General features: G+C 43.5%; 1 protein-coding gene and 1 long non-coding RNA gene across 3 annotated transcripts in view; one reads left to right on the forward strand and one right to left on the reverse strand.

Moving 5' to 3' along the window:
* Window positions 1–24,412, reverse strand: part of VOPP1 (VOPP1 WW domain binding protein) — a 110,729-nt gene that overhangs the window by 34,144 nt on the left and 52,173 nt on the right. The gene's annotated exons all lie outside the window — the stretch shown is intronic.
* On the forward strand, window positions 15,068–24,018 carry LOC132679029 (uncharacterized). Of its 2 annotated transcripts, none has more exons than XR_009609941.3 (3): window positions 15,068–15,247; window positions 15,657–15,750; window positions 23,441–24,018. It is a non-coding gene; the product is annotated as an uncharacterized LOC132679029 (long non-coding RNA). The 2 variants fall into 2 exon arrangements; XR_009609940.3 differs by having other exon boundaries at window positions 15,657–15,746.

Genomic DNA, 24,412 nt, shown 5'->3' on the forward strand with positions numbered 1-24,412 from the left:
CTATGCATCCATTAAAAATCCACACCAAGGTGCTACTAAGGAGCTGAGCTTTGCACTGGATCCTGGGATGGGGCGCGAGGGATGGAACAATGAAAAGCCAGACAGAAGTCCCTGCCGAGGAGGAGCTTTCTTTCTAGAAAAGGGAGGCGAACAATAAATTAAAAAAAACACATGAACTGTGTTGGATGGCAGTAAGTCCCACTATGGTGAAAAATAAAGTAAGAGCTGGTAGGCTGAGAGCAAGGGAGAGGGGGCAGTAGATAATAACACAAGTTTAAACAAGGAGTTCAGGGATGACTCACTGAGAAGGTGACATCTGAGCAGAGACCACACAGAAATGCAGCCTGGCAATGACCTGGGCCAGCACAAGGGCCTCAGCGGTGGAGGAGTGTGGCTCTGGGGTGGCTGGACCTGCTGCGCCTCTAGTCCCAGTTGCACAGGGACTGTGGTTGCATTGTGGAGAAGAGTGGTTAAGCATCGAGCGTGAGAGGAGATGAATGGCCCTGTTACGGGGGTTGGGGGTGGGGCAGGGAATCTGGGCCAGGGCTGGACCAGCAAGGACCCAGCACTGCCCAAACAGCACCCTCTGCTAATGTGATGCACAGCATCATCCACAGTGACCCCGTGGTGCCCTCCTCCTCAAGAATCTCAATGGTCCTGGGTAACCAGTATGTGTGTGCTCATGTGCATGTGTGTGTGTGTGTGTGTGCGCGTGCGTGCACGCGCATCTGTGTGGAGAAAGAGGGGAGCATTCAAGGGAGAAAAAGGACTTCTTGCTTTTAGGGTAGGTGGAGTCCAAACAATTAATTGTAAATGAAAAGAGATGAAACTCCTTTCTATCATGCATCTGTAAAGAGAATCCTCAGCAATTATGTTGGATTCATGATCAATGTGATAATGTGATAGGCAGGTTTCAAAGATGGCCCCAAGATTCTCACCCCTTTGTGTATGTGGTGTGCACGATCCCCTCCCCTAGAGTGCGGAGGGTCTTACGAATATGATGAAATGGCCACCCCCATGATTAGAGAATATTATGTAAGGTTGTATGTTATTTAAGGCTCTCCTGCTAGCTTCAAGAAGTAGCTACTGTGTTGTCAGAGGGACACATGGCTCGGACTGAGGGTGGTCTCCAGGAGCTGACTGCAACCACCAACCGGTCAATGAGGAAACTGGCACCTCAGTCTGACAAGCACAGGGAACTGAACTCCACCAACCTACACAAACTTGCAGAACCCCAAGCTACAGATGAGGACACAACCCAGCCAACTTCCTGATTTCAGTTTTGTGGGACCCAGAGCAAAGGACTCATAGATGCTATGGCCAGACTTGTGATCTATAAAAACTGTAAGAAAAGAAATATACAGTAAAACCTTGGTTTGTGAGCATACTTCATTCCGGAAACCTACTTGTAATCCAAAGCACTTGTATAATCAAAGCAAATTTCAAGAACCACTGGCTCAGTTGTGATCACGTGACATTCAGCATCATGTACAACTTATATTGCAAGATATCACTTGTTTATCAAGTTAAGATCTGTTAGGAATGTTTGCTTGTCTTGCAGAACACCTGCAGGACGAGTTACTTGCAATCCAAGGTTTTACTGTAATAAGTTTGTAGTAATTTATTATGTAGCAACAGAATACTAAGACAAGTAAGGACAAAGGTCACAGGTTATGAGAACTTCGAGGTGCTTTACCACTGTCATAATACCCAAAGCTTCTATATACAAGGTAAGTATTATTAGCCTCATGTTTGAAATAATCTCTGGAAACAAGGCATTAGGGATATTGTGTGTCTTTTAAGTCCAGGGCACTATCTGCTAAAGCCAAGAATGGACTTGACCAGCATTCCAGGAAAGTGTTTAGCACAGACACTGCCTCGTAGGTAATATGGAGTCTTCCATTACCGAAGGGTAACTTCTTTATCCTTACTTGGTTTGCCCATTCTTCCTGGGCCCTGCTTTTACAAGCTGCTATGGGCCGAGCCATCCCAGTGATGATGTGTGGTGACTGTACTAACAGTGAGTCCACAATCATGTAGCTCATGTGAACGAACCAGCTGAAGAGGCAGAGAGAAGCAGAGCAGTGAAGAGATGCCTAAGAAAGCAAAAGAGGTTGAGAAAATGTAGGAGGTGAAGGGCAAGTTTAACGTGACAGGAGCCATTCCCAAAGGGCAAACCAAGCCCCAAGGAAGTGACAGGGAAAAGAGGGAAACTCATCAAGACCACAGAAACAGAGACCAGCACAGAATCCCTGGGTAAATAGCAGGAAGTCCCTGGGGCAGAGGCGACAGATGGAAATTCAGTGACCACTCTTTAGTATGCTTTAACTAGGGACAGCATATTGATTCCCCCAAATGCCTGTACCACTCTGTGTCAATAACTCTCCACAATTAGCAGATAGTTTAATCATTACAGATAGAAATAATACAGTAAGATGTGAGATTAGGTAAAAGTATGATGTTCGTTTGGAAAGGGCTCTCCATGCTGCTGTAATAAATTATACATCAGAACAGTATTGTTTAGCTACTGTGACCGACTAATGGATTGTGAAATCAGGTTATTAGGTTGTGATATCCATTTTACAGAGGCAAAGATCGATTTTAAAGAAATCCTAAGACATGACACGTAAGAAGTGTTTTGCGAAACTTCTCTTTTGACCACATATATACCCTTACAGACGTGTGTGTACTAGGCTGCACCACGAAGGCTGTTTCCTCAAAGCTCTGTTGTGTAAGCCCCAAAAGTGGACAAGCTCAAGTTGTGTTGTGTCTGTATCAGCTTCTTTACCCTCCTGGTAGGTCGTGGGCAGCATCAGGTCCAACCAGAAGGTCACTTCCTGCTGGCAGTGGTGCTGGGCTGAGGTCCTTTCAGGCCCCCCGTGACTTCTGCCTGGGTGATACTGGTCAAATGGCTATTGCATTTTTGCTCCCAACTCTACTAAAAGTTGCCCTGCAACGATCCAATTCTGGAAGATGCAACTCTCAGAAAGGCCCCCTCCAGCAGGAATGGCCCCTGCTCACCTGCCTGCTTATAAGCACCCCATGAAGGGAGGAGGTGGCTGACGAGCGGTAGAGAACAGAGATGGCAGATGTTTGTGGATTGGGAGAAATGAGACTGTTCTCTTCCCGGCTCAGAATACTTGCTCTCCATGGCTCTGCTGCCTTTGCCGCCATGAAATTTCCTGTGTATCTCTCTCCAGGTTTTACCCCTAATGAGATAACCAGAGCTGCCTCAGGCACAGTCAGAGCTGAAGGCAGACTCAGCTAAACTCAGGTAAACACGAACTTGGTATAAAGAAGGAAGGTAGGTATAGGGATAAACATTTGGTGAATGATCGACTTTCAAGAGCTGAATTTGATAAAATGCTTGCCCTCCAGAGCTGTACTTATGAGCAAGCGTTTGCTACTTTGAAACCTAAGCCCTGCAGTGTCCTATTTCCCAGGTTAGAGAAAACATGTAAGACAAGAACCCCTACAAGCCTTTTGTCTCAAATTCTACACACACACACACACACACACACACACACACACACACTCCCCTCAGCCCAAGAATGAAGGCAGAAGCATAATGATTTTGAGTTCCTAATTCAAATTACTCTCTGTTATCAAGATTCAACGTCTAAGTGCTCTTACTTTTCAGGATCCAAATTTGGAACACTAGCAGCAAATATGTATGGTCAACTAATTATCTGCTTTCTTTGCTCAAAACAGAGCATCCTTTATGCTTCCTTGCTTAGCTGAAGACCCATTCAGTCCAAACATACTCTTGCTCATTCTGCAGTCCTGGACTGGCTCCCAGTGTGGATACCAGCGAGTGCCAGACTCTTGAAGGAGCACGCAATTACCCATGGGGTGACACTCTTACCCATTTCTCTCTGCTACTTTTTTTTTTTCCCAGTGGACCTGCTGGTAAAGTAGGGCCCCAAGAACACACCTATTGGCATTGCAAATGGCTGTGATTACAAAAGGAATGTTAAATGTAACGCTGAGCTGAATAAAAAAGTAGGAAACACTAGCAGCCTGTCCAGCATACTAAATAAGCCATCGTCTGACACATCAGGTCTAGTGCCTAAGTCTCAAATGGCACTGGTGTTCCAAAAGCCCGCTCAAGACTAACTATGCTCATTACCTTCACTGTGCGGGCCACAGAGGAAGTCCGGACAGAGACAAGAGAATCTTCCTTCTTGTTCCACTCTGTGTGCCTCCCCTCAGACTTGCAATAGAAAAGAACAAATGGGACTTTTAACTGAATTCACTCCTCAACATATCTACCTTTCAAACTTAGACTCGGAGACACGCACTGCTGACACAGAGGTGTGGAAACAGCACGTCCACCAGCTGCAGTGGGTCCCTGGCCGAGCTTCCTGTCAGCCAGGCCTTCTTCAATGTATCCATGAGCCAAACATACATTTCTCATGAGATCAGAGACATAGATGTTAATTTGTTATTAAGTACATTGCAGAGATAAAAGGAGACTGTCTAGCCCGTCCTCCAGTAAAGGATTGGTAGTGAGGTCCTGAGGATACATAATGTAAAAGGAAGCATATGTCTGGAAACGCATCTGCCAAAAGTTAGAAATGTGTCATAGTAGCGATTAAATGCAAATAGAACAGAATGGCTCCTCTGGGAGTTTCAAGAGTCTAAGAAGTAAGCACATGTCATGCTCGGCACTGCCCAGGAGGGAAGGGGTCTGGCCACTGGACATATTTTCTCTTTGCTGTTGAGTCACATAAATCTCAAGGGCAGAAAAGGATAACATACCGGGGCAGGGAATGTTCAACATTAATCAACTCACAAAATCTTTGTAGTAAAGAAAACAGGCCAGATATTCATATGTTAACTCTTTCATGTGGTGTAAAATGGTAATATATACTGAAAATGATTCATGGTGGGGCACTTGGCTGGCTCAGTCAATTAAGCTTCCGACTTCAGCTCAGGTCATGATCTCATGATTCGTGAGTTTGAGCCCCGCACTGGGCTCTGTGCTGACAGCCTGGAGCCTGCTTTCAATTCTGTGTCTCCCTCTCTCTCTGACCCTCCTCCACTTGTGCTCTCTCTCTCTCAAAACTAAATAAATATTAAAAAATAATTTTAAGCTGACTCATGGAAAATCATCTCAGCATCTGGAGGAACAACAAAAATAAGCGTTCAGAGTGGGGGTCTAGAAATGGAGTTTGTGGGGTTTGCTAATTTATTTTTGGTGTTAAATAAAGAACAGGGCATTGCTAACAAATGAAAACTTTGGAGTTTTAAGTAATTTCCTGTCAACACTGTTTCATTTAAAATTCCAATCTATTCCATTACCTGCTATATTAAGTCTCAGCAAACCACCCCCTTCCTTCTACGTTTCTGCCAGTACAACGCATGTCCCCTGTCCAATCCTGACTGTCTTAGTTTGACAGGTGGCCTGCTCTCCTCGATTGTATGCTGTATGTATCCTGATAGCTAGCCTTCCTCTTACACTCCTTTTATTATCGTTTGTTTGCTCCCACAGAGCAAAGCACATGGCAGATGCTTGAAGCCTTACGGAGTTCAAATCAGGAAATACATTCAACATTATCAAAGACCCTCAATTAACCTGTGAGAAACAGGACTCCTTAGAAAAACTAAACACATGCCTACAAGGTTTGGAGAAAACTCCAAAAGGCAAGTGAAACTCTGGGGTGAGGGACAAAGCAGAGGTCAGCTTAATCCTTGGCCCACCCAGTGCCCTTGGGAAATCTCCTTGACACATCTTGCAAGAGCTTGAAGAACTCTGTGCCTTCCTAGTATGGAGGACATCCCCCTCTGACCGCAGCATGGGACGGGCTTTCCCCTTCCACCCCCTCCCACAGACACTGTCCACTCACGACTGCAGGATCTCCTGAGGTGCACGCCTCTCACGATTCTGGGGCATTCTTCCTCAGGCAGAGTCCACGTCTGGCCCTCATTGGTCCTATTCCCACCTCCCAGGGCCATCACACAATAAGCAGCCCCATCAACGTCTGAAAGAATCCTCATGGTTTCCGCAGTCTTCTCCTCTCCAGGAACATATCGAGTATAGTTTTGGTACAATCTCAGTTTCCCATCCTCAGGAAGAATGTCCATTCACTCTCATTTGTACACTTACTGCAGCCTTAGTACCAATATTTTAAGCCAGCTGAATCATAGCGACATTCCAGTTTTTTCACTCAGTAAGTTGTATCTTCCCATCCTATACAGTAGGGGCTACAGGACCTAAATATAGGATCTAATAGTTAGCTCTAATCAAACTTCATGTTTGAAATCTGGTCTATTATTTAGTCGGTCAGGAGCTTCCGGAACCTCATTCTGTCACTCTAAGCATTCACTGTGCCTTTGAGTCTTCTGTCATTTAAATGAAGAATGGGAGTCAAGTTTTCTTGGGACCTGGGAATGTGCAACCTCACCCAGCCCATTTTGTTCCTCCTGTCTACAGTGCCCCCATAGCAGATGACGGGGCACGGCAGTGTCCAATAACAGCCCAGTAAGGTCAGGTGGACAATGAGGCCTGGGCCTCAACATCAAATGGACTCTTGCCACACCTTAATGCTGAAATCTAGAACCAGAGATCTTCTGAAAGCCTGACAGGCTGCCTAGAATAAGAAAATCAAAGGAATGGGAATGCAAGCTGCTGCAGCCACTGTGGAAAACAGTATGGAGGTTCCTCAAGAAACTAAAACTAGAACTACCCTACGACCCAGCAATTGCACTACTAGGCATTTATCCACGGGATACAGGTGTACTGTTTCGAAGGGACACATGCACCCCCATGTTTATAGCAGCACTCTCCACAATAGCCAAAGTATGGAAAGAACCCAAATGTCCATCGATGGATGAATGGATAAAGAAGATGTGGCATATATATATATATATATATATATATACATACACACACACACATACACACACAGTGGAGTATTACTCGGCAATCAAAAAGGATGAAATCTTGCCATTTGCAACTACGTGGATAGAACTGGAGGGTATTATGCTAAGTGAAATGAGTCAGTCAGAGAAAGAGAAAAATCATAGGACTTTACTCATATGAGGACTTTAAGAGACAAAACAGATGAACATAAGGGAAGGGAAACAAAAATAATATAAAAACAGGGAGGTGGACAAAACAGAAGAGACTCATAAATATGGAGAACAAACTGAGGGGTTCCTGGAGGGGTTGTGGGAGGGGGGGGATGGGCTAAATGGGTAAGGGGCACTAGGGAATCTACTCCTGAAAGCATTGTTGCACTATATGCTAATTTGGATGTAAATTTAAAAAAATTAAAAATAAAATTAAATAAATAAAGAGGAAATAATAAACCCCAAGTATTTTACAGTTAAATAAAAAAAGAAAATCAAAGGAAGAGAAAGAAAGAAACCCACCCTGCTAAATGAGTCCTGGCCTAGCTGCGTGGGATGTGGGGGTGGGGGGCAGGGGTGTGGACTGAAATTGCACACCATGCAGGAGGAGTGGCTACCTGAACATTCAGACCCAGCACTAAGTGGGTTCTAGGACACTAACCAGCTGTCCTATATGCTGACCACTCAGAGCGTTCAGTGCCTGGATGAAAAGAAAGCAGTATGTGAATTATATATTCACTTATAATAAAGAGGAAGTTGGAAGGAAGAAAGGATCCAAGACCTCCTCTCCCTACAGCTTGTGAGTGTGACTGCTACAGTATGCCTTCCATATTGTCACTCAAATCAGTGACAAAGTATTGAGGATGGAGCCAATGGTGAGCTCCATTAGAGCTTTCTTCCATGTTGGTATTTTATTAATCTTAATTTATAGGGACAGCTCTTATACCAGTTACAGATCCACCCACCTGGCCCATTTAGAGCAGAATTCCCTGTCTCATTGCTGAGCTATCATGTGAGAGGCTATTAAATGTCCCCATGAAACTGAGGCACACTGTCAAGTTGCAGATCTCCCAGTCTTATGGTCCCTTTGAAAAAAATGAGCCCAACCTCACAGGACATTAGAGGGGTAAACCCAAATTAGTTCCAGATGATCTCAGAATATCCCTTTAATAATCTCTTCTAGATGATTCTCCTGAAGCCTCCACCTAGGAGCCCCCTTCTCGAGCAAATGCCCTGGGTGATGAGCTCACTTTTCATCTTTTGCACATGCCCTTTTAAAACCTCAGCCTGGTGGGCTGCTTGCTTCCTAAGCATATCGACAGCCTGAGTAGTCCCGCCTCTTCCCTCCTAAACAAGGTATCTTCCTGAAATGTCCCACCAACTCCCTGAAGCATCACTTCCAGATGCATATCAATGAGTCACAGCCATCTCTTGCCCAAAATTGAGTCTGTCATCCTAAAATCTATTAGTCACCATCAATTCTACCTTCCTATAACAAGCTTTTTTATGATATTATACTATTTAATATAATTTTTCATTTTCAGCCTTAGGACGGCATAACATGGCAGATCATAGCTCTGGCTTGCCTTTCAGACCCCAACCTACTATGGGAAAGTTCTCCATTTGAATGAAACAGCAATAAGTCTCCCCTGCAAACAGGGAAGGACGAGGTCCAGGGGGAGCACCTAGCTCTCCAAGTGCTCACACTCTGTGTTGAGCACTCAGGAAAATGGTTCTCCAGAACCATCAGGTAGCTTTAAAAAACACCCATGCCTTTTGGTTGTGAATCACTCCTCTCAGGTGAGTCTGGTACACAGCCAGGACTGAGAGCCAAAGGATCTAAATTTGGAGAGCTCTTGTCTCTTCCTCCTTTCTCGTCACCCAGTCAAGAGAGCAGGGGTAAGGTGCGAGTTTGTGCTTGTGCATGTGAGTGCGTGCATGTGGTGGGGTTTATTGTTTTTATTTTTCTGCCAATTAAAAAAGCACTTTTACTGAGGCATAATTGTTATGCAAAAAAACTTCACATATTTAATGCACGCAGTTAGATGTTTGGACATACGAAAACACTGTGATACAATCATCACAATCAAAGTAATACACATATTCGGATCAGTTTCGATAGTGAATATCTGTGAGAGAAAGACTTTTTTTTTTTTAACGTTTATTTTTTTTTTTCAACGTTTTTTTTTTTTTTTTTTTTTTTATTTATTTTTGGGACAGAGAGAGACAGAGCATGAATGGGGGAGGGGCAGAGAGAGAGGGAGACACAGAATCGGAAACAGGCTCCAGGCTCCGAGCCATCAGCCCAGAGCCTGACGCGGGGCTCGAACTCACGGACCGTGAGATCGTGACCTGGCTGAAGTCGGACGCTTAACCGACTGCGCCACCCAGGCGCCCCAACGTTTATTTATTTTTGAGACAGAGAGAGACACAGCATGAACGGGGGAAGGGCAGAGAGAGAGGGAGACACAGAATCGGAAGCAAGCTCCAGGCTCTGAGCCATCAGCCTAGAGCCCGACGCGGGGCTCGAACTCGCGGAACGTGAGATCATGACCTGAGCTGAAGTCGGACGCTTAACCGACTGAGCCACCCAGGCGCCCCGAGAAAGACTTTTTTTAAAGGACTTTCATCTCTCCAATCACACGTTTTAAGCCTTTCATCTGTCTGGCTGTCAAGACAAAAACTTCACAGATTTGAAGATGAGCTGATGGTTCATTCTTTCTGTCAATGTCAGTTGACTATTGATTTGTCAGTATCATTTCTTTCCCGGTGTGACTTTGTGTCCCTGACAGGCAGGGCTGTGCCTATCTGTTGAGACAAGGTCCTACTTTGATGATATTTTAACTCTGATCTGGTTGACATACCCCATGGCAAAGTCAACCATCTCTGGGCTCTGAAGAAGGTGGGAAGGACAGCTGCCCCATGAGTTGTTTCTCCAGAGGCACATCTTTTACTAGAAAACATCTCAAATAAACCAGGACTGGTTGTCCTTAGGGTGGCATATGGGGATTACCTAGGGAATTTTTACTTTTGCCACGGAAGAAAACACTATAAATGCTTATGATAAGTCCTAAAAGTAACAGACCAAATGGCTTACAAAGGGCTCATTCCCTTGCCATGTAGCCCTTGAATCGCTGATGCCTCAGAGCACTTGTGCCCACTGTTGAGGTGAGGAGATGAGGTAAAATGGACCCGGAGGGTTGAAACCACAGCTGACTTTTGCTAACTCCAAGTTCGGAGACTCTAACCTTGTGTTTCTGGGAGAGGTTTCTCCTCTTTTGTCCTTTCAGACAGAAAGGATCTGATCACTTAAAATCAGTTTCATTCAACTCTGTCCTGAAAACCAAAGGACTTATTCCTCTAGCTCTGGATTAACTCTCAGACTGGAAAACTAAATTCTGGCAAGAAGAGTGAATTAACATGGAAAATGAAAAACAGAAGTGAAGTACTATGATCTTACAGAATTTAAATCTGTTAATACATTTCATTTTATTTAAATAGAACTACCATAACACTACAAATGGAATGATAAGAATTTGCCATTACAGTCTTTAAAGCAGACAGACTCTAGTGCCAATTACCTCAAAAATCTTAAAAATTAGAGTCAAGATGACACCTGGCTTACTTTCTCAGCTTTACTTTTACTTGGGTGATGAACTCCTATTTACATGCTCAGAACTCTTAAATCTACACTCTATCCCTGGACTCCCTCCTGAGCTACAAAAACAAAGCTCCCATGATCCATGCTTCTGGGATGTTCTGCAAGAACTTCAAACTCAACATGGACATAGCTGGCATCCTCTACTCCCTCTTCTGCTAAATCCCTCCTTAAAACCTGTCCTTTGCATGATCTCTCTCACTATCTGCCCAAATGGAGACCTCTGAGTAACTGAGTCCCTTTATTCCCACACTGGTTCTTCTGTGAAATACCATTCCAGCCCACCACTGTGTTCTTTAGCTCTGTCTTCATAGGGTCAGACCTTCCATATTTTGCCCTGACTACAGCAATAACCTCCTCATTTTGAGACAACAACCGCCTCATTTACATGGCTCTCAGCCGTGTACTGTCCTGACAGCTTTCTGACAGACCAAGCTGATGCACTGTGCAGAAGGAAGTCTCCACTAGACCCTTCTCAATGAGCCTCACACTCCTTTTTCCACCTCATCCCCTGCCACCTGCCAGGCACCCTGAACTCTAGCCTTGTGGTTCCCCAAATATATGATGCATCTTCATACTTCCATGCCTTACACTTCACTAAAGCCTCTGAAACTGCTCCTCACCCTTCAAAGGTCAGCTTTGTGAAGTCTTCCCTAACACCACCCCTAATTCTCCCCCATACAGCATGATTCCCCCTTTGCTAGATCTCCATCGATACAGTTCTCATCACGTACTGTATTATTGTTCATCGTTAACAGCATCTGTCTTCCATATGGGACCCCGAGCTTAAGAGCAGTCCTATGTCATTCCTTTAGGTACTGCCCGGGTGCCTACCATGGCTCCGGGCACATCATAAGTGCCTGGCCTTAAGCAAAAGTGACAATGCAGTAGAAAGGAGACTCCTCAAGATGAAATAGCACATTAACTACCATGAACTCAGAGTACAAGGGTACTTTGATGACAATATGACACCCAGTGCTGGTGAAGATGGCTGGAAACAGGTGCTCTCGTACATTCTTGGCTGATTATATCATGAGAGCTTTGGGGAGGCTAGTCTGGCAGTATTTACTAAAATGTAACATAAGCGTAACCTTTGCTAACACAATTACATTTCTGCAAAATCATCCCATGACAAAAATAAGTTCAAGCATATCAAGATATAGTATGTACAGAGATGTTTATCGAGTAGTGGGGCACACTGAAATCCTTTCTACAAACTCCTGGGACCAGATATGTGGAGAACTCAGAACCGTTTGGATTCGTGGATGATAAGATTGCATAATACCACTGAGCACAATCTGCACTGAAATTCACAAAACACCTGTTAAGATAATCAAACAAGAGGCCATCAGCTGAGGTGGCATCACAGCCTATGTAAGCAAACCCAAACCTAAGCTAGAGTCAATTCCTGTAAATGCCTCAAGGTTAAGAACCACTCACAAATAGACAGCTAGGGTCTCCCGAATAATGCAACCACTTACATTACAGCCCATTAAATAATTTCCTTGATTTGCTTCTCTATAAAATCCTTGCCCCAAGTTCCTGTTGGTAGAGTGCTCCTAACAACTTTCATTATGGGATTGCCCAATTTGGATGGATGTTTACACAAATAAACTCTAACATTTTCTAATATGCCCCAGTTTATCTTTTAACACATCATGCTAGATGGAATTTTACAAAGAATATCCCTGTGTCTGTGCAAATCCATTTCTGCTACCAAGTGAATTACTTAAAAATTTGCTCACATAAACATTCTCTGGGATAGCTCACATGTTAGACAACAAAACGAATCTCTATAAATGGAAGAATAATGAAATCATGTAGTGCATCTCTTCTGACCACAATGGTATAAACTAGAAATCCATTATAAGAAAAAATATGGAAAAAACACAAACGTGGAGAATCAACAGCATACTATTAAACAACCAATGGGTCAATGAAGAAATCAAAGAGGAAATAAAAAATACATGGAGACAAATAAAAATGAAAACACAATGATCCAAAATGTTTGGGATGCAGTGAAATCAGTTCTAAGAGAGAAATTATAGGACTCCATTTAGAAATAAGGAAAATCTCGGGTAAATAATCTAACCTTATATCTAAAGACACTAGAAAAAGAAGAACAAAGCCCAAAGTCGGTAGAAGGAAAGAAATAATAAAGAACAGAGCAGAAATAAAAGAACTAGTAGGATAGAAAAGATCAATGAAACCAAAAACTAGCTCTTTGAAAAGGTAAACAAAACTGATAAAGCTTTAGCAAGATTCTTCAAGAAATAAATAGCACCCAAATAAATAAAATCAGAAATGAAGTAACAACTGATACCACAGAAATACAAAGGATTGTAAATGACTACCATGAAAAATTACATGTCAACATATTGGACAACCTAGAAGAAATGGATAAACTCCTAGAAACATACAATCTTCCAAAACTGAAATTACTAAGAAAGAGAAAATGTGAATAGACCAATACTGGCAATGAAATTGAATCAGTAATCAAAAAACTCCCAACAAACACAAGTCCAGGACCAGATGGATTCACAGGTAAATTCTATGAAACATTTAAAGAAAAGTTAATACCTCTTCTCTTCAAGCTAGTCCAAAAAAATTAAGAGGAAGGAAAGCTTCCAAATATATTCTATGAGGCCAGCATTATCCTAACACCAAAACCAGACCAAAGGGCACTACAAAATAAGAAAACTACAGGCCAATATTTCTGATGAACTTAGATGGAAAAATTCTCAACAAAATATGAGCAAACCACACTCAACAATACATTAAAAGGATTATTCACCATGACCAAGTGTGATTTATTCCAGGAATGCAAGGATGACTCAACATTCACAAACAAATCTATGTGATATACCACACTACCAAAATGAAGGATAAAAATCATATGATCATCTCAATACATGTAGAAAAAGCATTTGGCAAAATGCAAAATCTGTTCATGATAAAATCTCTCAACAAAGAAGGTTGAAAAGGGGCTCCTGGGTGGCTCAGCTGGTAAAGCATCCAACTTCAGCTTAGCTCATGATCTCACAGTTCATCGGTTTAAGCCCCACATTATTAGGCTCTGTGCTGACACCTCGGAGCCTAGAGCCTGCTTCAGATTCTGTCTCCCTCTCTCTCTGCCCCTCCCCCACTCATGCTCTGACTTTCTCTCTCTCTCAAGAATAAATAAACATTAAAAAATTTTTAAAAATTATTTATGAATACCATGTTAAATTTTAGAAAATTAGAAATGGAATTTGGACCTTCAGTAGTAAAAACAAAACAAAACAAAACAAAACAGAATGGACACTACCTGAACATACAATGATTACAGGGAAATGTGTGGGTTACAGTGACTCCCCAGGGAATACTCTATTATAAAAAATAATGAGGTTGTTTTGTATACGGATTCAGAGGACTATATACAATATGTAAACTCAAAAAATCAAATTACCCAATATATACAGAAATAAGGCATTTTAGGGTTGTCTGTGTTCATTTGGGTTGCTATAACAAAATACCACTAGCTAATAAACAACATAAAGTTAATTCTCACTGTTCTGGAGTCTGGCAAGTCCAAGATCAATGATCACGATCATGTTCTCATGAGGGCCCTCTTTCTTTTTTTTTTTTTAATTTTTTTTTTAATGTTTATTTATTTTTGAGACAGAGAGAGACAGAGCATGAGCAGGGAAGGGGCAGAGAGAGAGGGAGACACAGAATGTGAAGCAGGCTCCAGGCTCTGAGCTGTCAGCACAGAGCCCGACGCGGGGCTCGAACTCACAAACTGTGAGATCATGACCTGAGCTGAAGTCAGACGCTTAACCGACTGAGCCACCCAGGCGCCCCGTGAGGGCCCTCTTTCTGGTTCATAGCTGGTGCCTCCTTGCTGTGCTTTCCCTCAACGGTGGAAGGAACAAGGGATCTCTTCAGAGCCTCTTTTATAAAAAGCATTCTGAGGGCTCAGCCTTCATGACCTAACCACCTCCCAAAAGCTTGACTTCCTAGTACCATCACCTTGGGGGCTTAGGATTCAACATATGAATTTTGGGGTAACACAAACATTCAGACCACAGCAGGAGTCTAGAGATGTGAAGGGTGAATAATCAGGGAAATCTTTCTCCCTGTTCTGAGGACAAGAAAATGCCAACTTCCACCAAGAATCTTCCTTGCTAAGCCCAACAATAAGAACTGAGGAAGAAGAAAAATTCTTTAGAGTATCTGTCCCCAGACTAGACCAGACACCTCCCCCTCCCAAGGCTGCTAAGTAAAGGCTGTGCTCAGCTGCCTCATCATGGCAGAACAGCAAGGGGCGGGTGAGGACTGCATGGTGAAGGAGGTATGCCTGCTCCCTCACCCCACACTTCTTTCCACTCTGCACATCCCTCAAGTTCCCAATGCTACTGGGAGGAGAGCAGGGCACATGGAGTCCAGCTGACCTCACAGAGAGGAAACTCCATCAGGCTCAGGGTCTGACAACACAATAGGGAGGGTGGTGCACACCAGTGCCTAGTAATGATCGGAGGTGGCCCTGGAATGTCTCAGTGCCCCTGGAAGTGACCTTGGCACCTAAAAGTCTAGCAGGCAGCTAAGGTGGCCCCGCCTGGCCTGGTCCTGGCTCTCCACATCCTGTTTCTAGGATATAGATGTGACATCTGCAAATAACACTTCATGCACTCAGACCATTAATTACTGACAGCAGAGAAATAAACCTAGAGAGACACAATAAACCAGGGTAATGTGAGTACTTTAAAAGAAGTTTCGACACTCCAATGGGAGACTTGGGAACAGGGCCTGAAAAGGCCTGGTCACAAGGGAAGAGCAGTACTGGAAAGAATGACCTCTACCCAGTGCTCCCCAGTGCTGGGCACATGCTGCTGCTGGATAAGCTATGGACCATGAATTCCGGGATGGCAGGTCCTGGCTCCCTCATCTTTATGTCCCATGGTCCCTCCCACTCACTCTCCAGCCCCTTTAGTAGTGGTGTGGAAATAGCAGGGACTCGATACATGTTAGAGGAATTAATGCATGACCCTGGTGATGTACTCATTAATTCTCTTTCATGTATTCTATCTTTTGTATTTGACCAAAACACTTTCCATGTATTTGACCAAAACACTGTTCCCTTTCCTTTTCTCCTTTGAGCTAGGTGCGGTGTGGATTCCCTCGAGTCTCAGTGGAGGGGACTTCTGAGAAATTTCCCCAGATTCTCTTTGATCTGAACCCACAACGAAAATCAGTGAGTAAGCGGCACCTGGGTGGCTCAGCCAATTAAGCATCCGGCTCGTGGTTTCGGCTCAGGTCATGATCTTGAGGTTCGTGAGCCCGACAGGTGTGGAGCCTGCTTGGGACTCTGTCTCCCTCTGTCTCTCTGCCCCTCCCCCGATCACTCTCTCTGTCTCTCTCAGAATAAATAAATAAATAAACTTAAATAAACTAAACTAAACTAAGTGAGTAAAAGAAACATCTAGAATTCAAATACTCTACACCTCTGTTCCAGCCACAGATGTGACCACTTGGCAAAAGGTCCCTAAAGAAGCCATAACCCAGGTTAATGGTTTAACCTCTCCTGTTGCTAGTTATTTCATTTGTAAAACTGGATAGTATGGTCTTGAGGTTTTCTTAGTATTCTATGAAAATACAGATAAATCAAGGACCACCTTTGGGTCAAACCTTTCCCACTTGCCAGCTATCCAGAGGGCCACTAGGTTATCTTGCTTCAAAATCATTGTTGTCTAGTGAAGATTTCCCAACTCACTTTTAACCTACCCTCAATTTTCTAGAAGGGATTACTAGATTCATTTCTATTCATAAAGACCAGGAAACATGCACATGTAAATGACCAGCTTCCTCTGGCCTGTTTAAAATCATATGAAAAAAAAGGTCATTGTCTGAATAAGCATTCACACAGATGACTGTCGCAAAGCTCTAGCTCAGCACCTCCTAGGAAGATATCTTAGGAACCTCAGAATCTGAAACAGTAAGTGGTCACAGGCGCCTAGATCCATCCCGCTGGCTGACTGTGTGATTAACCTCTTTTTCCTACTGTTGTGTCAATACTAAGACCTGCAGAAGAAAAATGACTCGTTGCTTTGAAAGAAAATATTAAGTGGCTGTTTTGTCTTTGGCAGGAAGGGTGGACCCTTATTGAGCTGAAATCCATCCCACATTGGTATGCTGTTTCTGCTACAATACATAAGCCTCCTCGGTCATTCACCTTTTATTCTCTATGCTGTAAATTACTCTGCACAGACAGCCATAGAATAAGTAGGTGTCATAGAATAAGCAGGATGAGACCTTCGAGATTACCTAGCATAGGAAACTGGGACTCAGGAAAGTCAGATTTGCCCACAATAACACTGCAACCTAATGGCAGAGTAGGACTAGAGAAGGTCTTGTCTTCCAGTCCCTAAAACATTTTCCAACACCAAAGACTGATGGTGATTCACTCTTGCCTTCTCCACCCCCTACCATTTGTTTCAGTTACTAAATGTGCCCCAAACACCTTCTGTGTCAGGCCCTGTGTTAGCACAGAGATATGGAAATCATCAAGACAGAACTCATACCCTCAAAAGATTCCCAGGTTAGGGAGGAAGGAGACAACCAATGTTTTACTTTGGCAACAGTAAGTCTGATGATGGAACACGGTAGCAAAGGACCAGAGAAGGATACACATCCCTCAGCTGAAACAGAGATAAAGGAAGAGAGGCCACTATCAAAAGCTTTCTGAAGGCGATCACACATATGCCAAGCTCAGAAAGGTCGCTGCACATAGTAAGCGCTCAGTACATGTCAGCTATTGTTATTTTCAGTCCTTGTATTGTCATTAATTCCCTCACAATTCCCCTGACATTGTAGAGGACCCTGTGTCAGCTACAGTGTGGGAAAACACGGGGACACGCTCTACTCTGTCTTGGTCTGAAGAAGACATGGAAATATGCGTGGATCCTGGTGACCATTGTACAGTGAGCTGGGGCTGTAAGGCACTGCCAGCCTTCCATGCGAGGCTCGTACACCACTGTCCACTTTGGAGGAGGCCCTGAGGTCCCTGGCCCCACCCTAGGAAACCTACCCATCTACATGCCCATGGAACATGTTGCACTTACTTCTGCTTTGCAAGCTGTCTCCCACCTCTGGTTTTGAAGATACATGTCTGTCCATGGATGGCGACTGAGGACAAGAGTGTCTCCGGGACAAGCCTCAGACTGCAAATCTCAGCAGAAATAGCTTGAACAGAGGAGAGACACTGCTCCTGATCTGCGAGGTCCTCCCCCGCAACTGCCCAGGAAGGGGCTGGTTATGGCCATGATGCTATTCAATCCAGCACCAAGGGCACCCTGTGCCAACCTCTGGATATGGGACCCAGGCTGGGAAGGGCCCTTCCGAGAGTCACCAAGAGCATGTCTCACAGTGAGACAAGCTCATCCAGTCTTCCTGTCCCTCCGGGGCAGCAATCCTTGTATATGAAGTCAGGGATCCCATGATGTCATCTATGGACACAGACCCCCGACCCTCCCCAAGCCATATCAGTGATGATACACACATTATGAACGTGCACAGCAGTGTCAACCCTCACTGCAACTGAATGTGGTAGCTACCATTACCACAGCTACTTTCTAACGGGAGAAAGAAGGCCTAAAGCCAAGTGATCGGCCAGGTTGCTCAGCTGGTGAGAGCAGGAGGGCCCAGAACTAGCTCTCCTGTGCCGCATGACTGTCCTTACGCACCCTCAGGAGCAGAGGGTACACTACCTGAGACAGGACACCAGCTCCCAGGCACCCGACAAGGAATTCAGTGCCTCCTACCGCTACCTGGGCATCAAAGCAAGCTCCAGAATGTGACACTGCATTTAGACTCTTCTGTGACAAATGCCACCTCTGACTGCATACTTTCTGGACTCTAAACAAATAGGGAGGACAAGAGTGCTCCTTTGGATGTGTGTGGCCCTGTGCCTGCCTCTACCCCGGGACATGCTTCTTGGCAAGGACCTTCCCTTATCTTCCCACCTCGTGCCTCCTGCAGCTCTGATGGTGTTTTATGCTGTGTAGACAAAGCGGGAGGGTGGGGGTGGGGGGAGCGTTGTGTGAGCAAGCCCCCGACAGAAGAACAATTCAAGTGGAGACGGAAAGCAAAGGAACTGGATTCGGTGAGTCCACATGACCACCCAGCTATTTTGAGTGGCTCAAAATAGCTCCTGTTGCCAGGAGGACCCACAAGGAAGCCCTGAACCAAAGTAGGAAAAGACGCACATTTTAATTAAAGGCTTTTGGAAGGGCAGCCTGGAGACAAGAAAGAAAGGTAGTAGAGTGAAGGGCAGGGGGAAAGAAAAAAAAATAGGAAGTCTGAAACGCGTGGCTTCTCTGTTCGGATTTCCAAGGGACTTGTTCTTCAAAAACAAGGGTAATGTTTTGTTTGTACGTTTATGTATGCAGACTTCTGGCTCAACAGGCACTAAGAAAAACACAAGTGCAAGAAACTAAAAAACTGACTGAAGGGAGAGGCAGAGAGAGACAGATGTATGTCTAGGTAGCTACAGTGGAAACCTAATTAACTTAAAAAAATGCCTCTGTTAGCTTGGTAACTGTAGTGCTGGAATAAAATTCAGAAGCACACAGAGAGGCAGGGAAAGTAGGGATGCCATATAGGATTTCTGGTGAGATAAACACAATCAGATTTCAAATGCAAAAGTAAAATCTCTAAAACAAGTTCGCAAACTAAATGTCCTCTCCCTAATGCAGTCCATGATAAATTGTAAGCACAAAACAGAGGTGTTGTTTGGAATATATTTTCTGCAGGGGAAAAAGTCCTGTCACAGAATAAGAGGACGCCATCTTGAGTCTACATATCGTCAAGGAATTACGTACTTTGAAGAATTTCATACAAAGCACTCTACCCAGAAGAAATGAAAGGTAGAAGATACCAGGAATGTATTTTTTTAAGTGAGATCTGTTACAATTCATGGGTTTTAGATTGAATATTAAAGGTGCTTCAAAAAGAACTGCTCAGCCACGCATGATTATACTGCGGCTCCCTGGGGCACAGGCACCATCCCGGCCCTACACCGCTGTATCCCAGCAACAGACATGCTGGCAGACGCTCCACACATGTCTGTGGATGGAATGAACGGAATGCAGCCATCTCAGCCCCTCGAGCCGTACCTTGCACACTAAACGAGAGGCAGGTCTGGTTATCCAGTGGAGAGACCGCACGGCACAGCCTGGATGTTGGCTCTTGACATTCAGGCTCCCTGTGAAGGCGAGCTCAAGCTGGCCATAAGCCACCTTAACCTGCACCACCATCTGTGCCAACACCATGGAAACCATGATGGATCCAGTTGGCTCTGGGGAACACCGTGCTCCCCATGTCTCCCATAGGCCCAAGTGCTTCTAATTGGGGTTGTGCTCTTTCTGTGCCTAGCATCTGGCCTGTAGCAAATCTATCCTTAAGCAGCATAAACGTGGATGGAGTAGAATTTATCCAAGCCACTTCTCCTCACTCCTCTTGGATAAAAATGCACCATCACCCCAACTTGATGGAAAGTAGGGAAGAAATCTTACCTGTGTCAAATACCTTGCTGGTGCAATGAAGTGGCAAGCTCAGTTGGTAGAAGAAACAACCTTGTATACACACACAGAGGAGATGCAAGCTGGCCTTGGGTGTGTATATATTTGTGTATGATTTCAGTGCTGACCATACACAGGCCCATGCTATACAGCCAGGTCAACACTCATGTCCGCATTTCAAGAAGAAGCTAACTGAGAAGGTCAAAGGGCCACTATATAATAGGGGAGTGACTGTAATGTGTGGATCTGGAGAAAGGCAGTGACTTCACAACATTGTGAATATACTACATGCTGCTGAATTGTTCACTTCAAAATGGTTCATTTTGCTATGTGAATTTCACCTCAATTTAAAAGAAAGTTATAGAACAAATATTTGCACCCTGATCTTCTGGACCCTGGAGCACTTAAAGTCTATGATTAAGGAAAAGGTGCCACAACAGGGGAAATAAAAACAGGAGAATCAACAGGCAGGAAATAAACTGTGCCAAGATGAAAGTAAACAGCCAGTATCATGCACTGTGGCAACCAGTGGGGTTAAATAAATGTACAGGTTGTGGCCCATCCTGGGAGTACTCACAGGGCACACAAGACTGTGTGAAGACTCTCAAAGATTTTATATCAGAGCCAAAATGAGGAAGAAGGAAGGAATTCTGAAGGAAGGCTTTCCAGACAGTGAAGAGCCTGCCAGCCAGAGAACTGGCTTGCAGAAGTCAGTGCTGGCCTGATGGTGGGGACTGGAAGGAAATGCACCCACTCAACATTTGGGGGTGTCTGCTGTGTGCCAGGCACTATCTTAGGCACTGGTTGTTCAAATATTCAAAACTCCTGGTCCTTGCCCTCATGGGACTCTTTTTTTTTTTTTAATTTTTTTTTAATGTTTATTTTATTTTTGAGACGGGGGGGGGGAGGGTCAGAGAGAGAGGGAGACACAGAATCTGAAACAGGCTCCAGGCTCTGAGCTGCCAGCACAGAGCCCGACGCGGGGCTCGAACTCACGGACCGTGAGATCATGACCTGAGCTGAAGTGGGACGCTTAACTGACTGAGCCACCCAGGTGCCCCGGGACTCTTAATAAAGGAGATAAAACCAGGCAATATCTTAGAAAGCTATGGTTTAAAGGTGGCTAAGAATTTGGGCTTTGTTCCTGATGTTTTTAGGCAGGGAAGTGAAAGAAAATCTCAGTAATTTAGAAAGACGTGAGACCTTCCTTGATGAGAGAAGAGACTGAAAAAAGATAGAAATCTATCTACATATTCAATGCAATCCCTATCAAAATTCCAAGGGCATTTTCCCCAGAAATAGAAAAAACAAATCCTAAAATGGTATGAGCATAAAAATACATACATTGACCAACAGAACAGAATAGAGAGCCCAGCCATAAACCCTTCCATATATCATCAGTGAACATTCGACAAGGGGGCCAACACTCAATGGGGAAAGAACAGTCTCTTCAACAAATAGTTCTGGGAAAACTAGAAAAATGCATACAAGACAATAAAACCAGACCTCTGTCTCACACCACTCACAAAAATTAACTTGGAATGGATCAAACACTTATAACACCTGATATGCCAAAAATCCTAAAAGAAAATATAGGGAAGAAGCACCTCGACACTGGTCTTGACAAAGATTTTTTTGGATATGACACCAAAAGCACAAACAACAAAAGCAAACATCAGTAAAAGGGCTCTATACTGCGTCAAACTAAAAAGCTATACACAGTAAAAGAAACAATCAACAAAATGAAAGGCAATCTATGGAATGGGAGAAAATATGTGTAAACCACTTGTCAGATGAGGGGTGAATGTCCAAAATATACAAGGAACTTGTACAACTCAATGGGGGAAAATAACAATAATAATAATCCAATTAAAAACAGGCAGGGGCGTCTGAGTGGTTCAGCTGGTTAAGAGTCCAACTTCGGCTCAGGTCATGACCTCATGATTCATGGGTTTGAGCCCCGTGTCGTGCTCTGTGCTGACAGTTTAGAGCCTGGAGCCTGCTTCGGATTCTGTGTCTCCCTCTCTCTCTCTCTCTGCCCCTCCCCTGTTCACGCTCTGTCTCTCTCGCTCTCAAAAATAAACAAACATTAACTAAATAAAATTAAATTAAAATAAAATAAAATAAAATAAAATAAAATAAAATAAAATAAAATAAAAATGGGAAGAAATGAACAGTTTCCCAAAGAAGATAAACAAATGGCCAACAAGTACATGAAAATGTGCTCAACGTTACTCATCATCAAGGAAATGCAAATCAAAACCATACACAGGTATCACCTCACACCTGTTAAAATGGCTACCAGCAAAAAGATAAGAGACAACAAGTGTCAGTGAGGACACAGAACCCTGTGCATTGCTGGGATTAGACATCGGTCCAGCCATTATGGAAAACAGTATGGAGAATCCTCAGAAAATTAAAAATAAAATTACAACACATGATCCAGGAATCCTACTTCTGGTTAAGTATGCAAAGGAAATGAAACAGCATCTCAAAGAGGCATCTGCACTCCCATGTTCACTGCAGCATTATTCACAATAGCTAAGATCTAGAAGCAATCTAAATGACCATCAACAGATTAATACATAAAGAAGATGCAGCGTATACATAAAGTGAAATATAGCTCACCCCAAAGAAAGAGGGAAGTTCTGCCATTTTCAACAACATGGATGTACCTTGAGGGCATTATGGTAAGTGAAATAAGTCAGAGAAAGACAAATAGCATATGATCTCTTATTTGTGGAATCCAGAAAGCCAAATTCATCATAAGAGAGTAGAATGGTGGCTGCCAGAGTCTGGGGGTGGGGGAAATGAGGTATGAGTCAAAGAGTAAAAATTTCCAGTCATCATATGAATAATTTCTGGGGATGTCATGAACAGCACAGTGATTATAGTTAACAATACTACATTATATGCTTGAAAGTTGCTAAGAGAGTCAATTTAAGTGTTCTCACCACGAAAAAGAAATAGCGATTATGGGACATAACGGAGGTGTTCACGAAAGCTATGGTGGTAATCATTTTGCAATATGTAAGTATATCAAATCACGTTGTACCCCTTACGTTTATACCATGTTATATGTCAATTATATCTCACTAAAGCTGGCTAAAAAAGAAAGTATATGCAATGGTTCAGAAGAGCATTAACGCAGGTATGGATTCACATGAAGGCAGTGGGAACAGAGATCACAGGCAAGACTAGTGGGTATGGCTGGAGTTTTCAAGTGGCTGTGGGATTAAGTGACATTAATTTATGGAAAGGGCAGAGGACAATGTCTAGGCTATAGTAAATTCTCAGTGTTACTATTACTATGTTTTATATTGAGCCTCAGTGTTCTAATAATTGAGTGACTTTACTTTCCAATTTTTAGAGCCCCCACACATGAGAGGATCCAAACCAGCAGACCCACCACACTAAAGACAAGAACAAGGCTTATCTCTGTATTCTCTGTCAGTACAAAACACCTTCCAAATATGGAGTGAATAAGGAAATGAATAAAGGAACAAACAAACAAGTAAATACAAGAACGGCAACGACCTCCAACTCCCAACCTGTAAAAAAACAAGAAATGGCTCCTCAGCTGATCTACGGAACACTTTGAGAAAGATTCATTTTCAAGGAAGAACACATAGGAAGACGTCCCATATCTTGCATATGGAGCAGAATCAAGGAATTGGGCTTCCGAAGGAATATCCACTGTTCTAAGAATCTAAATATTTTACCTCCATGCCATCCCATAACCACTTTTATTCAAGCTGACAACTCTGTAATTAAAGTCCTTAGGCTGCTGCTTGATTTTTCCAAGTGGGCTTTATCTTTTTGCAGCTGCAGAGGCTTTCTGCCAGAAGCCCTGCAACGTTGGGCATTGAGGACTCCTGCTTGTCAACATGTCCCCATTCACAGGTGGGCAACCTTCCTCCTCCTGTATTTGTCTCTTCAAGATCAGAAACTCACCCCAAAATGGCAGGTAATAAAAAGGTACCTATTGGCCAATTAACAAATAACACTCTTTGCTACTATTGTTATTTCCTGTCCAATCTCCCTATACACTAAAATATATAGTGTTTCTGCTATGATTACATATGTTACTGAAAATTATCATGTTTTATAAAATTCAATACCAAAAATAACAGAGTTTGGGGAAAAAATGGTTTGGGGCATTCCTCTCAAAACCTATGGAACTGCAAAATACAATAAAAATAATAACTGATAACGTTGAGAGTTAGTCTGACCATGTAGGCAGGTAGCTCAGCATAGTACGTGGCTAACTCAGCAGACATGTAAAAAAACCCTTAAAAACAACAGGGTAAAAGACAACAATGCTTTAATTAGAATAACACCA

The sequence above is a fragment of the Panthera onca genome, chromosome A2 (genome assembly GCF_046562875.1).
Source record: "Panthera onca isolate mPanOnc1 chromosome A2, mPanOnc1 haplotype 2, whole genome shotgun sequence".
Taxonomy (NCBI): Eukaryota; Metazoa; Chordata; class Mammalia; order Carnivora; family Felidae; genus Panthera; species Panthera onca.